The sequence below is a fragment of the Pezoporus flaviventris genome, unplaced genomic scaffold (assembly GCF_033815535.1).
Source record: "Pezoporus flaviventris isolate CSIRO_AGI_PZ_B2104156 unplaced genomic scaffold, CSIRO_AGI_Pfla_v1 ptg000036l, whole genome shotgun sequence".
Taxonomy (NCBI): Eukaryota; Metazoa; Chordata; class Aves; order Psittaciformes; family Psittacidae; genus Pezoporus; species Pezoporus flaviventris.
In genome coordinates, this window is record NW_026892584.1 from 27724951 (window position 1) to 27738907 (window position 13957).

A 13957-nucleotide genomic window follows, 5' to 3' on the forward strand; every position below is an offset into this window, starting at 1 on the left:
CTTTTCTGTTTTTCTTCCTTTTTAATTTTAAATTTTTGTTTGAAAGAGCTGCGAGGCTGGTTCTTAATGGGGTATTCTGTCGAAGGCCTTTGTCTATTCCTTTCAATCATGAAGACCAGCTCAGGAACTACAGGTTGACTGCTCCAAGCTAAACATGTAAGACACTGTGTGGTTCTTAGTGAGTGATCAGAAAGGAAGGCAAGGGTATGGACTGTACTGGTTCTGTGGGCCTTGTCTCTCTGTTGCCTGCAGAACCATAGCATGCTGGTGACAGTGTGTTGGGTTGACCATTTCCAGTGACTTAGTGTCCTGTACCCAGTGAAGGAGGAGATGCAGCCTGACCAGTAGCACTCTCTAGGCTACTCTCTACAGGGCATGTCTGGAGTGAATCACACTCATTGGCCTTTTGGTGAGGTGGCTCCCCAGGTTATGAAGAGGTGTTTTTTGAGATGGGTGCCCCTGTTTACAATAGGTAGAATCAAAAAACCTGCTTTACCCTCATCCACAGGAACCCAATGATTTTGGACTGTAAGAAACAAAGCTAGATACCAGTCAGCATTTAGAGGCTCTGTCCTGTTCTCATTCCAGAGCCTGACTCTGTTGCTCTGTCTGTTTTTGAGCAGAGCTTCCTAAGGAAAGAAGTAGGGCAATTGAATTCTGTCTCTAAAATAGTGGGTTGCTGGATTGCTCAGAAATGCATGTGAATTAATCAAAATTAACCCCCTACCTTTGTTTCCGTAGCTCACTTTTCTCCTTGTAACAACTTCTAGCAGTATGCCCTGGGGGTGTCAGAAGAGAACTTATATCTGAGGTGGAAGACAAATGAACTGTTTTTCACTGCACCTCAAACTGGTAGCCCTTCCCTTTGCAATGCTTGTCACTCTGCAGTGACAGCAGCAATGCTAGGCCTGTAAGCGTAGCTGATTTATGTTAACTGTTGAAACGATAATGTTTAATCTGTAAAGTGCTAATCTATTTTTTATGTTGATTATGAATAGGCCAGCTGTGCCTACTTTCCTATTCATAGAGTTTAGTGAACAAGCCCATTTCACAGGCTGGGTTTGGAGTGTGATTTACATGAGAGCAGACACTGCTTTAAGGAGAGTAAATCAGCTGAGTTACATCCCTGAACGAGGGACCTGGCAGCTCAACAAGATGTGGGGGCAAGGGAAAAAACATGAGAGGAAGAGGAAGAAGAGACAGATAATAAATCAGCTGTAGAAGGAGGAGATGGATCAGAGCAGAGTCATGAAAACTATGGGAAATATGGGCAGGAGAAGAAAGGAGATGTTGATATTCAGAGGAAAGATTGACAAGAAGGATGCAGGAAATTATGTCAGTGGCTTAGCATAGGGCTTTCCTCTCTGGGCTAGTGCAGAGCGCTCTGAGCTCCAGGGTTTGTATGACTGGTCATTAGGGGATGCATGGAACCCCTTTCCCAGCATGGTGCCAGTGGTGCTGCTGGCAGTCAGTTGTGGATTTAATTCGCCATTTCTTAATTCACCATGTCTTAAGTGACTTTTCTGGATCTCTGTATGTTTTTTCTGAGAGTAGGCTGTAAAGGATACAAGCTCCAGGGTCCCATCCAGATCTCTTTGTCAGCTGTTCTACCTGAACTTCAGTCTCTGCATCCAACTGTGCTGCTTGCATTGACTGACCTGCCAGGTGTGCTGGTGTTTCAGTATCTCATCAAGGTACAGTCAGTACCAGTAACTGGCTTATGAGATTCACATCTTCAGCAGGATTTTACTACCTTTTTAGCATCTTTCTTCTAACACAGCGACCTCATTATATCCCTTTCCTGGTACGAGTTCAATTCAGACAGAGCTGCCCGCATATTCCAGGCTGCATGTACTTCCATGTCCACCTCAGATCCTCACTACTGCTTCCCTGCCCTATTACTCTGAGGCAATGCTGTGCTTCAATGAAACTTTATCACTCTTCCATCAATATAATTATGACCTAAGCCTGAGTAAGGGACATAGCTGGACGGAATCTGGCTGGGACTGGGCTTTGCCCTCTGCATGTTTTAATTGTACTGTGCCTCTGCCCACCCTGATGAGAGGCTATTGGATTTTGCAATGCTCGTTCTGTCATTCCTGCTCTTTGTCCCAGGCCTAGAAACACTTTTCCCTCATCCCTTTCTGAGGAGGGACATAAAAGCATTTCACATAGTACTCATGGGAGTATGCCCCTCTCCCCCCCATTTTAGGTGCTGGAGTAGAAGGGTCTGTCAGTATAGCATATATTCACATATATTCAGTGCTGTGCTGCCAGATACGTATCCTGCAACATAGCCCTCTGCTCCCCCTACACAACCTGCCTCTGTACGCACAAACACATGTCCTGACCCTGTTCTTCACTTGCCTCTCTGTGGATGGAGGATTTTGCCTAGCGTTCCCTACACAAGCTGTGCACACAAATGCACTGCCCCATGCCTCCTCCTTAACTCTGTGTAAGCCCTGCCACACCTTTGCTTGCCAATCAGATACTTGTAGCCCACCTCTTCCAAACATACACCTGCAGACATCCCCTCACCACTCTCTGTACAGTCACATGAATGTGCCCACAGACATTTCTCTCCCAACCCCTTCTCTCATACACTTGTCAAAACCCCCCGGGCTTTCAAAGCTGAATCAGAAGCGTTTGAGATGAGGCACAGGTAGTGTTTGTTCCCGAAGGTCCCTATATATTCTCAGGCTCTGGCAGCTGGTTATTTCTCACTGGACTGCTGCTGTTGTGCAGGCTTACTGCTGACAGGGCCCTTGGGGCATCTCTGCAGTCCTCAACAGAGCCTCCCTCTGCTTGTCTGTGACTAAAGTGGAGCCTGTTTGCTGTGGGTCTGTTGACCCTTTCCTACTCAGACTTCAGCCAGTGATGGTAGGGATGTGTTTATGCCTCGAGTCAAAAAAGTCTCAGAAATCCCTTTGCTTTTGAGTTTGGGTACTTCCTTAAATCTTACCTTCTTGCTTAATGTGCCAGCTGGCCCCATCCCTGTGTCATTTCAGGAGAGGTTTCATCTTGATATAAGAAAGTAATTTTTAACATTGATTACTATCAATCATGGGAGCAACCTCCCAAGGGATGGGGTAGAGTCCACATCTCTGGAGGTTTTCAAGATGTGATAGTATTACCCAGGCTCCCTTTCCCACGAAATGTTGAACCAGATGATCTTTTGATGTTCACTTCCAGCCTGGGCTGTTCTGTGATTTGATGGTTCTGTCTCTGCAGCAGTCTGTATGCTCTTGAGGGTTGTGATTCCAGTCTGTCTGAATGATTGACAAGTGTGGCTCCATCCTCACAGACAGGAGAGATGCAAGTGAAGTAATATTTCTCCAAAAAGACAGAAAAGAGTGGATTTAATGAGCATTGTTCAAGTGTGAGACAGCTCAAGATGAAAGAGCAAATTAAGAGGAAGGAAAGCATTTGTATATACAAAGGGAGGGCAGGGAACATGGGGCAGGTTGAAGCATCTACCTCATAGCCTGCACTATTTGAAAGGAGTAAATAGCTCACAAGTCACTACTTTCTTTTTCAGCATGATAGAATGGAAGTGAACAGGAATATATATATGTGTGTATATATATACACATATAAGTGCCTCAGCTTTGCTCTGCTTTGGCCTGTGCATTTTGCATAGACTATGAATGATTATATCATGCAAAATAGAGTGCATAGTGACACTATTTAATGTGCACTTTGAGAGCTTATCTTTCTCCACTTTCTCGAAACAAGCATAGTTGCTGGTGGACTCTGGCTTGACTCTCTGGATCAGGAAACACTGGCTGCTGTTGGAGGCCAGTCACAGACAGACTGGGTTGTGGAAGTGGTTAGGATAGTGGGAAGGTGACTAGCTGCACAAGATGTTTATTCTGAGGTGAAAAGAAATGGGATACTGAGTAAGTCAGATCTTTGTGCGGATTAACTGTATCTGAAAACATAAAATAAGCATTTTCCCAATGGCCATGTCAGGGTTAAGGGACTTTATTATCACTTGATGGATCCTGAGGAAATAATTGATTTCTATGGTTCAAGGTTCTTCCAACTTCTTTATAGAGAAGTGAACTGGACTTGCAGTGTAAAATTATGATGCGACTTCCAACAGCAAAACCTTTTCTTTGGTAATGGGCATTTTGGAAATAAAGAATTTCCTGGAATTTAATTCTGAGTGTGGAATTACAGGCAAGCGGAAGAAAAGCTATCTGCATTGTCTGAAATGGAGTGCTTCCACCAGGAGTAATGTTCACGCTGGTGAAGGGGTCAGAGACTTGTTCTGATTCATCCCAGCTTTGCTGTTTCTTCTCTCTGGTTTGCTATATGTGCTTGTGCTATTGAAGATGTGCTAGCCTTGTAGTTAATATGTGGACTCTGTTTTCTGACTACCCACCTTGATGTCTGCCTTGTGTCAGAAGTCTAATTGTGTAGTCTCTGCTTTTAGAGTGCTTTGTGAAACTAGCACCTGGACAAAGAACAGCTGAATGAAGCTAATCATAGAAGAGGCTGTAGTGATGCTAGTAGAAAACCTGTAGAACTCCAACTGCTGAAAGCATTAACTCTGAGTTCTGAGCTAGTCTGTTAATCTTAGTATCCTGTGTCTCTGGAAGGTAGTAGGACACCCAGTAGCTTAACTGTTGAAAAACATTTATCTCCTTGTGCCAGCCAGGGGGTGTTCCTAAGCCACTTAGGTTCTAGTCTGGGTATGACAGACAATCCTTGCTTTTATTGGACTGAATATTGTTTGTTTGTGGGAGCCATGAGTAAGTGGCTCACCGTTTGGCAAGAAAGGAGATGAGGTCCACTTCACCAGTAGGATCTTGGGAGATCCACATCACCTGTGTCTGCTCCTTGCTGTTACTGCCTGTTGTAGCTGTCACCACTGAGATTGGTTTCGATCCAGGATGAGTGATACTCTCAGACAGTTCTGCCTTGTCTTAAGAATCTGACTTAGGAAAATAAATGAAGCTACCATGTGTGTGTCTGAGCATGTACTGTTAAATAGTAGGAGTCATCAGGGATGGAATAAAAGATGCTTTTCCTCAAAGTATGACTCTGTAACAGTTAAAGCTATTATAGCAAGTAGACTGATATGTTGCTGTACAGCTCAGTGGATGGATGAGTTGAAAGCAACGGTGGGTTTATGTAGGCTTTCTCAGTGTTTTTCTAGTCAGAAGAGACTGGAGAAAGAGGATGGTAGGTTAGCAGAACAGGGAATAGCCAGTATCCTAGGTATCTGGTAGTGAATGAGTGAGCCAGCTTTTTTCTCCAGATGATGGGATCAAGGACATTTCCTTTAGCAGAGCTCATTTTGTGTAACACTGATGGCTTTGTGACTGGGAAGTGCTGTTGGCAGGATCACAGAGGAGATTCTCTGTGGTATTGCTAGTAGTGGGCTGCTGCATAACAAAGTGGTAGCAGGTAGAAATAACAGGAAAAGATGAACTTCATATCCCAGCTGGCTCACAGCCTTTTCTGAGAAGAAAGGCTGATGGCTGATGGACAGCCCTCATTTTGTGCTATTGCTGTGCAACGTTAGCAGTGATTAATCAAGTTAGCAGTGATCAGCATACCAGGAGCAAATGTATATACCATTGGCAGATGAAGTTACATGTCTGTGGCTGTGTGTGTAATAACTGCTATACGTGTACTGTACAGAGAGGTTTTTAAAAAGATACTAAAGTTACAAATTTGATCCTAAGAAATTAGGTAAGGGCAGATTTATAGCTGACTGGACAGCCCTAATTCTTCTTACCTGTGCATGAGCTTTGTGACATAGTGTGGCCCAGCATCACAGGGGATATCAGGAAGAGCTCTTTAAAATTCTAGGCAGGCACCTTAATGCACATCTCCCCTTGAAATGGACCACAATGCTTGCCATCCTGTGCACTGAAAGATGCAGGGATTTTATGTAATAAGCCACATGTAATTGTTTCAGTGCGTCAGAATACACTGATACCTTTTACCTGTATTCATTTGGATGGAGGGTATACCTCTATATAGGTGCACACTTTCATGTATGTATAATATGAGCACCAGGGAATCCATTCAGAATAAAACTACTATTCTGTATATATCTACAATATTATTAAAAATATTGAGTTAATAAATACATGTTCTTGACAGATGCATTTAGGAACCATCAATTAAGCTTGGCATTCATTAGGTGGGGAGAAGTCCAATCAGATTTCACTGACTCAACAAAGCCGCCTATAAATTGTGGGCTGTTTGTTCTGACATTTGATGAATTATTCTTCATAATCCACTGTCTGCTGCGATAAATCTAATCTTTCAGTTTTTGCTGTCTTAATAATTCTCAGAGCAACACTGTGACATTTTGTTTTCATAGAGGGGATAGAAAGGCTGGGACAATGGAAAAAAAACAAATTCCCTGTCTGTGTAGGTTGCTTTACTCCAAGGTAATGTTTTTCTCATGCCTAGAAGTCTGGTCTTGCAGACTTGCAGGAACCAGTGAGTCCAGGGACAGCTATGTGTATGTTCTTGCAAAGGTGACCAGCCTAGGGTGAAGTTTGCAACCCTTAAACCTAGTCCAGGAAGGGCATTCAGACTTTTGAAAGCAATAGGGCCCTAGTGTCAATGCAGTGAATTCCAAAATTTCTGGGAGCCACAAGCCTTAAAAGTGCTGTATCAGACATAGAACTGAGTAAGTCTTTAGCTGTTCTGTCACATGAAATAGAGGGGACATTGTAGTACATAGTGTTAAGCTGACAGCTGCAGCCCCCAAAGCTTCCCATGGAAACCTACTCCCTTCCCATTTTAACAGTGCCCCACGCTGTCACAGCTGGGAGGCTGCAGACATCATGATACCTGTGTAAATCTCAGAAAGCTCCTGCAGACTGAGTTTGCCTTAGCAAATTGCCATCCATGGATTCATGATCCAGTTCAGTGCTGTCTCTCCATCAGGAATGGAAAAAACAGATGAACTGAGTCACCTCATTAAAGCAATTACAGTTTGAAGAATCGCAGCACAAGGAGATGTGCAAAATTTACCTGCCTCAGTCACTTTCTTGCTGTCAGCTTCCACCAGGGACCTTTCTCCCAAGTCTATGATTCCCTTTGTCTTGAATGGATTTATACTAGCTTCCCCATATATATCTTCCTGTACTGCTGCATGGCAACAAAATGCTAGGAGATTGTGAACTGTTCCTGGCCATCTAGACACAATACTGTTGTTAATATAGCTCTGTTGTATCATGGCCTTTGATGAGTATCCTGGAGGCAAGAAGTTCAAGTTAATCCTGTGCTGCCTAGTCAGCCCCTTCTTTAGTAGCAAGTCATCTTATAGATTGCTATCTCCAAATACAAAATGAAAGACTTGGGAACAATTACAGTATGCTGTGATCAGAAGAAGAGATCTGCTGTGAAATTGCAGCCGAGGTTTTGAATGTTTCAGTTTGCATTGCTTTTTGGTGATAAGAGAGTAGCATCATCCCTGTTGGGCCCCTTTTTGTGAATTGTTTTGAACATCTGTGATAGGTGAAGCTGCGGAGCACAGTGAAGTATCTGTAGAGGTCCTTAGTCTGAGATGGTGTCAGCTCCTGCTGCATGCTTCCCAGAGGTGCCAGACTGGCAGTCCCCTGATATGGGCATATTTGCACTCCGTTCTGGCACATCTCTATATTTTGTTAACAGAAGCAACTTTATTGTCTGAAAGTTACATGACAGAGGTTTCATCAAGATGCGCTGTTACCAGAGACTGGGCCAGCTGTGGTTCCCCCATACTTTTGCACTCTCAGAAACTTACAGGATCTATCAGTAACTTTCTGATAAAAGTAACTTTTGAGACTGGTAAGTCTGGTGGGAAGAGCTTCTGAAGATCAGACCAGAAACTGAAGTCCACCACTGCCTCCAGCTGTAACCAATATTGGCTAAGAGACAAAGGCTATAAAAGCATGACAGGCATACAGTTAAGCTTTACTTGGTATGATTTTCCATCTTCTAGTAAGATGAAGATTATAGAGATTTCCTGGGCCAGAGATTGTATCTTGGTGTTTAATAACTTGTGATGGATTTTCTTTATTGACTTATCTACCCACCTAGAATTCTGATATTCATAGCATCCTGTGGCAATGAGTTCCACAGTATAATTGGTGGGGAAAAAATACTTCTTTTTGCTTTTTCTAATCATGCCATCTGGTAATCTTGTGTTCTAACTGACAGTTTGCTGCTCCTGAGTACTTCTATGGAGTGAACAAGCATTCCCAATCCTCTTGTCTCTGACAGAAGTGATTTCATAGAGCTCTGTGATGTTCCCTTCCCATTGTCTGTCTTTCCAGGCCGAAGTTTCCTTTGAAGTCCGGGGAAATATTTGAAGGCAGTTTAGAAATGCTTTGGTGAAGGACTCTCTTCCCCTGGGAAATGCTGAGCATTTGAAAGTCACCTTGCTGACACTACCTGTGTTGGAGTGGCTCAGCTCTGGCAGAGGAAAGGTTTTTTGTAAGTAGTTGTGGAAAACCAGAATTTTCAAAACTATCCTGGACTCTGCTGGAAACCCCCTGGGTAGGACTTGTAATGCAAAATCTTCATACTTAGACCCTTTAGTGGCCTTACTCTGGCTATATCACATAACAGGGATCTGGAGCACTGTGCAGGAAAGGGCTCAACCTGCCAGCTAAACAGGGCTGGGCTGCTGAGACAACTTCTGTTAGTGATTCTGCATCCCACTGTACTCTGAATTTGTCCTGAATGGAGTGCTAACACATGGACAGTGTTCATCTGCTGTGGTTGCTATGGCAGAGCAGAGTCACCACATCCCACTTGGGATGTTGTTACATAGTGCTGAGCCAGGAAGGGGCTCCAAGACTGAGGGTTCTGCTCCAGCATACCTTATTAGCAGCCTTTCTGTCGAGGGAAGGGAATATACCTCTCTGTGGAGTGGGCAGGTTGAAAGCAGGTGGTAATATTTGATCATTTGCTGCAGCGCATGGATATAAAAAGGTTGGGATTAAAAGACAGTATATTTCAAAAGAAATTAGCTAGCAAGACATGCACAGTTAACATTTAAGGTTTGGAGATTAAGACATCAGGCTGGAACTTGGGATATCTGGGTTAAATCCCATCTCTGTCAAAGACTTCTCAGAACATGCTGGACAGGTCATGTATGGTAATACTTTCAGAAAGGACTCAGGATTCAGAAGTTTAAATCCAACTGACTTCCAGTAACTTCCTAAGTGTTTAAGAACAGGGTTCACATAAATACCAAGGCATTCTGATACTCGGGGTTGCAGCATCAGCTGGTGTGTGCCACAGACTTCAGGCAGAGAGGCATGTGCTTTGGGAAGGCACTTCACCATGTGAGGATGCCTGTAGGTTTCAACAGGGGACTCCTGGAAAGTGTGAGTTTGTGCAGGGCCCGCCATGGCTATGCATCTCATACGATGGTACTCTGGGCTTAATGATTGTCTCTAGGTGCAACCTCAGCACAAATACATCCTAATAAGTGTCTAAGTAGACAGATCCTGTAAGAGCTTTTTTATCAGCTCTCTGAGGTGTGAATACTAACACCAACACTCCTGAAAAGATTTTGCATATTTAAAATTAAATGAGCTTCATTCTTTAGAACTAGACAGTCAGGGCTGTATTTCCAGCCAGTGAAATTGATTCGGAGAAAACTCCAGGAACAAACTTGCCAACAGAGTTTCAAGTTGACAAGCAGGTATTCTTTATTGCGGTGCCGGGAGACACGGGGGATAGTTCCTCCTAACGTGTGTCCCCGAATTGCTATACAGGTCATCCTTATATGGTTACTGAGCATATTACATCATTTTCCAAAAGGTTTCCGGCATGCATACAAAATGTGGTGGTCTCTAAGGGTCGTTTACTTTTCCCAACAAGCTTAATTAACATTACAGACATAGCAATCATCCTGGCCTTCTACTTATCAGTTAGTTTAACTGCTCTCATCCTGGACATCTGCTAGTCCGGGATACTCCCCATCCCCAGGTCCTGTCCTTCTATTCTGCTTTTCTCACACCTTTTGTATTGAGGCTCTGAGGGCCTGAAACTATGTCAACTACCTCCAAGCACCGCAGTTATTTTCCATTACAAAGCCATCAAACTTAACATTACTTAGAACTGATTACATTTTGTACTTTTGTGCCGCCTTGTCTCAAAATACAGTGACACATTCACTTGCTGGTCAAGCATGTGCCTGGTGGGGAGCTGGCTGTACAGAAGGCTAGCTAGGGAAACCACTGTGTGCCGGGACACTGCTCACCTGTACAGCTGTAAACCAGCAGCTGGCTGGCCTGCTTTTTTGGAAGAGCAGCCCTAAAGGTCCTTTTCTTTCTTTTAAACTTTTATTAAATCTGACTGGAAACCTATGGTTGTTTCATCTCCTGCCAGGATTATGGATGGTAATAGCCAGTTTGATGAGGCCCTTGGAGACCAGCTGTGGCCTGAAAGAAGCTTGAGAGTTCCTTAAGTACCATGTCAGGTGCGCTTGAGACTGTCCCAGACCGTTGCTAATTACACAGCCTGGAAATGATGGTTAGAGTTTTTCTTAAGGGTGCTTATTAGCTGGATGCTTGTGAGCAGTAAGAGCCTGCAGCCTGCTCCAAGAACTCCCTGCCTGCATGAAATGGATGCAGCCACCTTCCCTTGGGAAGGACACTGCTCTCCGGCAGGCAGTATGGAGCCTGGTTCACCTCTTCCCTGCTTCCATGTCATGCAGCCTCTCGCTTGCTTTTGCTGTGTCAGGGAAACACAGCCAGCATCCAAGGCACTAGCTGCCTCCAGCAAGCTGCAAAAGCACAGTTTCATAATGAATGAGGGTGATTTGCTAAGTGGGGGGTCCTGGAGCCAAGCGTAATTGTGCTGCTGCTTTATCTCATCCTCACACCTGCTCGTCTAATGGCCTGGTGATCTGCTCCCTCCCCCATGTGCACGCTCTGCCCTTCTGCTCCTGGAGGATCCATCAGTTCTCTGGCCCTGTTGCAGTCCCTCCCCCTGCTGCCCTCGCCTGCAGCCTGTGGATGTACACAGATTTCCCCTTGAACTGCAGCGGGGCCACGGGGTGGCTCTAACAAACATGAGAGCTAACCTGGTTTTCATATCCTAAATAACAAGTTTTTAAATGAAATCCTTCTGCCCAAAAGAACTCCTAGAGACAGCTTTCTTCAAATGATGTTTCCGTATGATTCCTGCCAGAGGGAATATGTGAAGCTTTTTTTTTTTCCCCTGTATGCATTCAGTACTGGTGAAAATGGTTGGATTGACAGTGTAGGCAATTAAAAGCTTTTGAAATAGAGAGCAGGTGGAATTTTATTTAATGTATATGTCGTTTTACTATAAATGTACCTTAACCTGATTCAGGCCAGTGAGCTCCCAGTTCTGTGCTTAACCTCTGAAGGATGTTACCACCCTTATGACAGTTTAGACTAGTAATATTGGTTGCTGGTCTGTAAAGGGTACAGTCCTTTAATATGAGTATGTAGGGTACTGAAAAAGTTGAAGAAAGCTGCAGCTTGATCTCATGTAGTATGTTCTTTGCATTTTTTTCCATCCTTATGGGATCTTAATAACTTGATGAAATATAACAAGGGAAAGTGTAGAGTCCTGCATCTGGGCAGGAACAACCCCAGGTTCCAGTATAGGTTGGGAAACGACCTGTTAGAGAGCAGTGTAGGGGAGAGGGACCTGGGGGTCCTAGTGGACGACAGGATGACCATGAGCCAGCACTGTGCCCTTGTGGCTAAGGCGCCCAATGGCATCCTGGGATGTATTAGAAGGGGGGTGGTTAGTAGGTCAAGAGAGGTCCTCCTTCCCCTCTACTCTGCCCTGGTGAGACCGCATCTGGAATATTGTGTCCAGTTCTGGGCCCCTCAGTTCAAGAACGACAGGGACCTGCTGGAGAGAGTCCAGCGCAGGGCAACAAAGATGATTAAGGGAGTGGAACATCTCCCTTATGAGGAAAGACTGAGGGAGCTGGGTCTCTATAGTTTAGAGAAGAGGAGACTGAGGGGTGACCTTATTAGTGTCTATAAATATATAAAGGGGGAGTGTCACGAGGATGGAGCCAGGCTCTACTCAGTGGCAACCAATGATAGGACAAGGGGTAATGGGTACAAACTGGAACACAAGAGGTTCCACTTAAACTTGAGAAGAAACTTCTTCTCAGTGAGGGTGATGGAACACTGGAACAGGCTGCCCAGGGAGGTTGTGGAGTCTCCTTCTCTGGAGACATTCAAAACCCGCCTGGACACATTCCTGTGTAACATTATCTAGGTGTTCCTGCTCCGGCAGGGGGATTGGACTAGATGATCTTTCGAGGTCCCTTCCAATCTCTAGCATACTGTGATACTGTGTGATACTGTGATCTCTTAGCCCAACATGCTCCTGACCACCTTAAGTCTCTTCTGTTTAACAGATCCTCTATTCAGCTGATAGAAAAACTTCACCAAAAGGTGAAGGTCCCTGTGTCTTGAACATGTGTCCCCATAGCTGTCTGTCATCCTAGGTGATTTTTTCTTTATACTAATCTGAAATGAGGGTCTCAAAAATCCAGAAGTAAGAGGAAAAAGAAAAGGCAGAGGGGAAGAAAGGAAAACCTTTTTTCTCTAGAGGTGTGAATGTCAGTAGGTTTGAATTATGGACCTGCTGTAATTACAAAACAAATAACTAGTTGTTTTTAAATGCAGTTGTTTTACTTAATTGACTTTGCTGCCAGGACCAAAGGGAATTAAATAAATAAATAGAATGCACCTTCCTAGTGAATTACTGGAGGCAGCTGACTCTCTATTGGAATCTAATTGCTGCAAATGCTCCAGTTTGTTGCTAGCAATAGTTTCTGTGGAAGGGGTTGAAAGAGAAGGGGTAGGGTGGTGTGGGAGGGGGCTCATTCCCTGGCAGCTGCGGAAGGGAACAGGCTGCTCCTTGTATAGTGTTTTTCTTCCTTGTCAGCAAAAAGAATATTCAGTTAATGCTTTGCATGAAGACTTTGCTTAGAAGGTCTTTATTCATATTTAATTACTAGCTCGCTGCAGCTCCCATCTTTAATTACCTTTTAAAAAGCAGGTTATAAAAATGCACTGACATTCTTTCTTTTTTGTTACTGCATAAATTATAGGCTTCTCAACCGCTCACCCAAAATCAGTCCAGCCTGTGGGAAGTGTGGGATAGGTTCCCTTTGCTGACTTCTTGGCTACCTCAGAGCCTTCTCTGCACCTTGCTCTACAGAGCAGGACAGAAACCCTCAACTAGCATTACATGAACCAGCTCTGTGCTTGAAGCCACATAACCATGTTGGCACTCCCTCCAAGCTAATTTAACAGTGCAAGAATGGCATCTCTAGTGACCATAGTAATAGTGTTTTCAGGGTCCTGGCTGCCTGGTGCTGCGCTGAGGGTCTGTAGCAAGGTTCTGTATTATGCAGGACAGATGGGCCTTTGTCCATCTCCCATTGTCTCACCCATGTCTGTTTAGGTTTTGTATTCCCCTGGTGAATCTGCTTGTTCATCTGCAACTCTCCTTATAGTCTAATCCTGAGTTGCATGACCAGAGCTACCAATAATTTCCTTTCCTGCCCATAGAGTGCTTTGCTAACCCCACCTGGTGCTTTTTGTGAGCAGGGAGCACTGGTTAATTTTGCAGAGGGTATGAGAAAGTCCATCACATGAAATGTATTTTCAGGGCAAGTCATAAGAAGCACAAACTCTAATTTTTGTCCCCCTGCCTTGAATCCAGCCCTTACCACTGCTCCTGGTCATCCTGGCTTTCACCAAGTAAGCTAGGTGACACTGCTATAATGCATGGGAATATGCAGTCAGGTTTCAGGGGTGATGGTGGGTGGCATATAAATATCTGCAAAAGAAATACATGAAAAGGGACAGCTGTTGGCTTCTGCACCCTGTAGTGACCAAGGATGCTGACCATAATTGCTCCAGCCCATTTTCAGGACAGCCTGGAGGGATCCCTCACATGCTGCCGGGCCACTCCATGTACT

At 44.4% G+C, this 13957-nt stretch overlaps 1 protein-coding gene across 3 annotated transcripts in view; it reads left to right on the forward strand.

The window, feature by feature from the left end:
* ADCK1 (aarF domain containing kinase 1) overlaps positions 1-13957 on the forward strand; it is an 81267-nt gene that overhangs the window by 40133 nt on the left and 27177 nt on the right. The gene's annotated exons all lie outside the window — the stretch shown is intronic.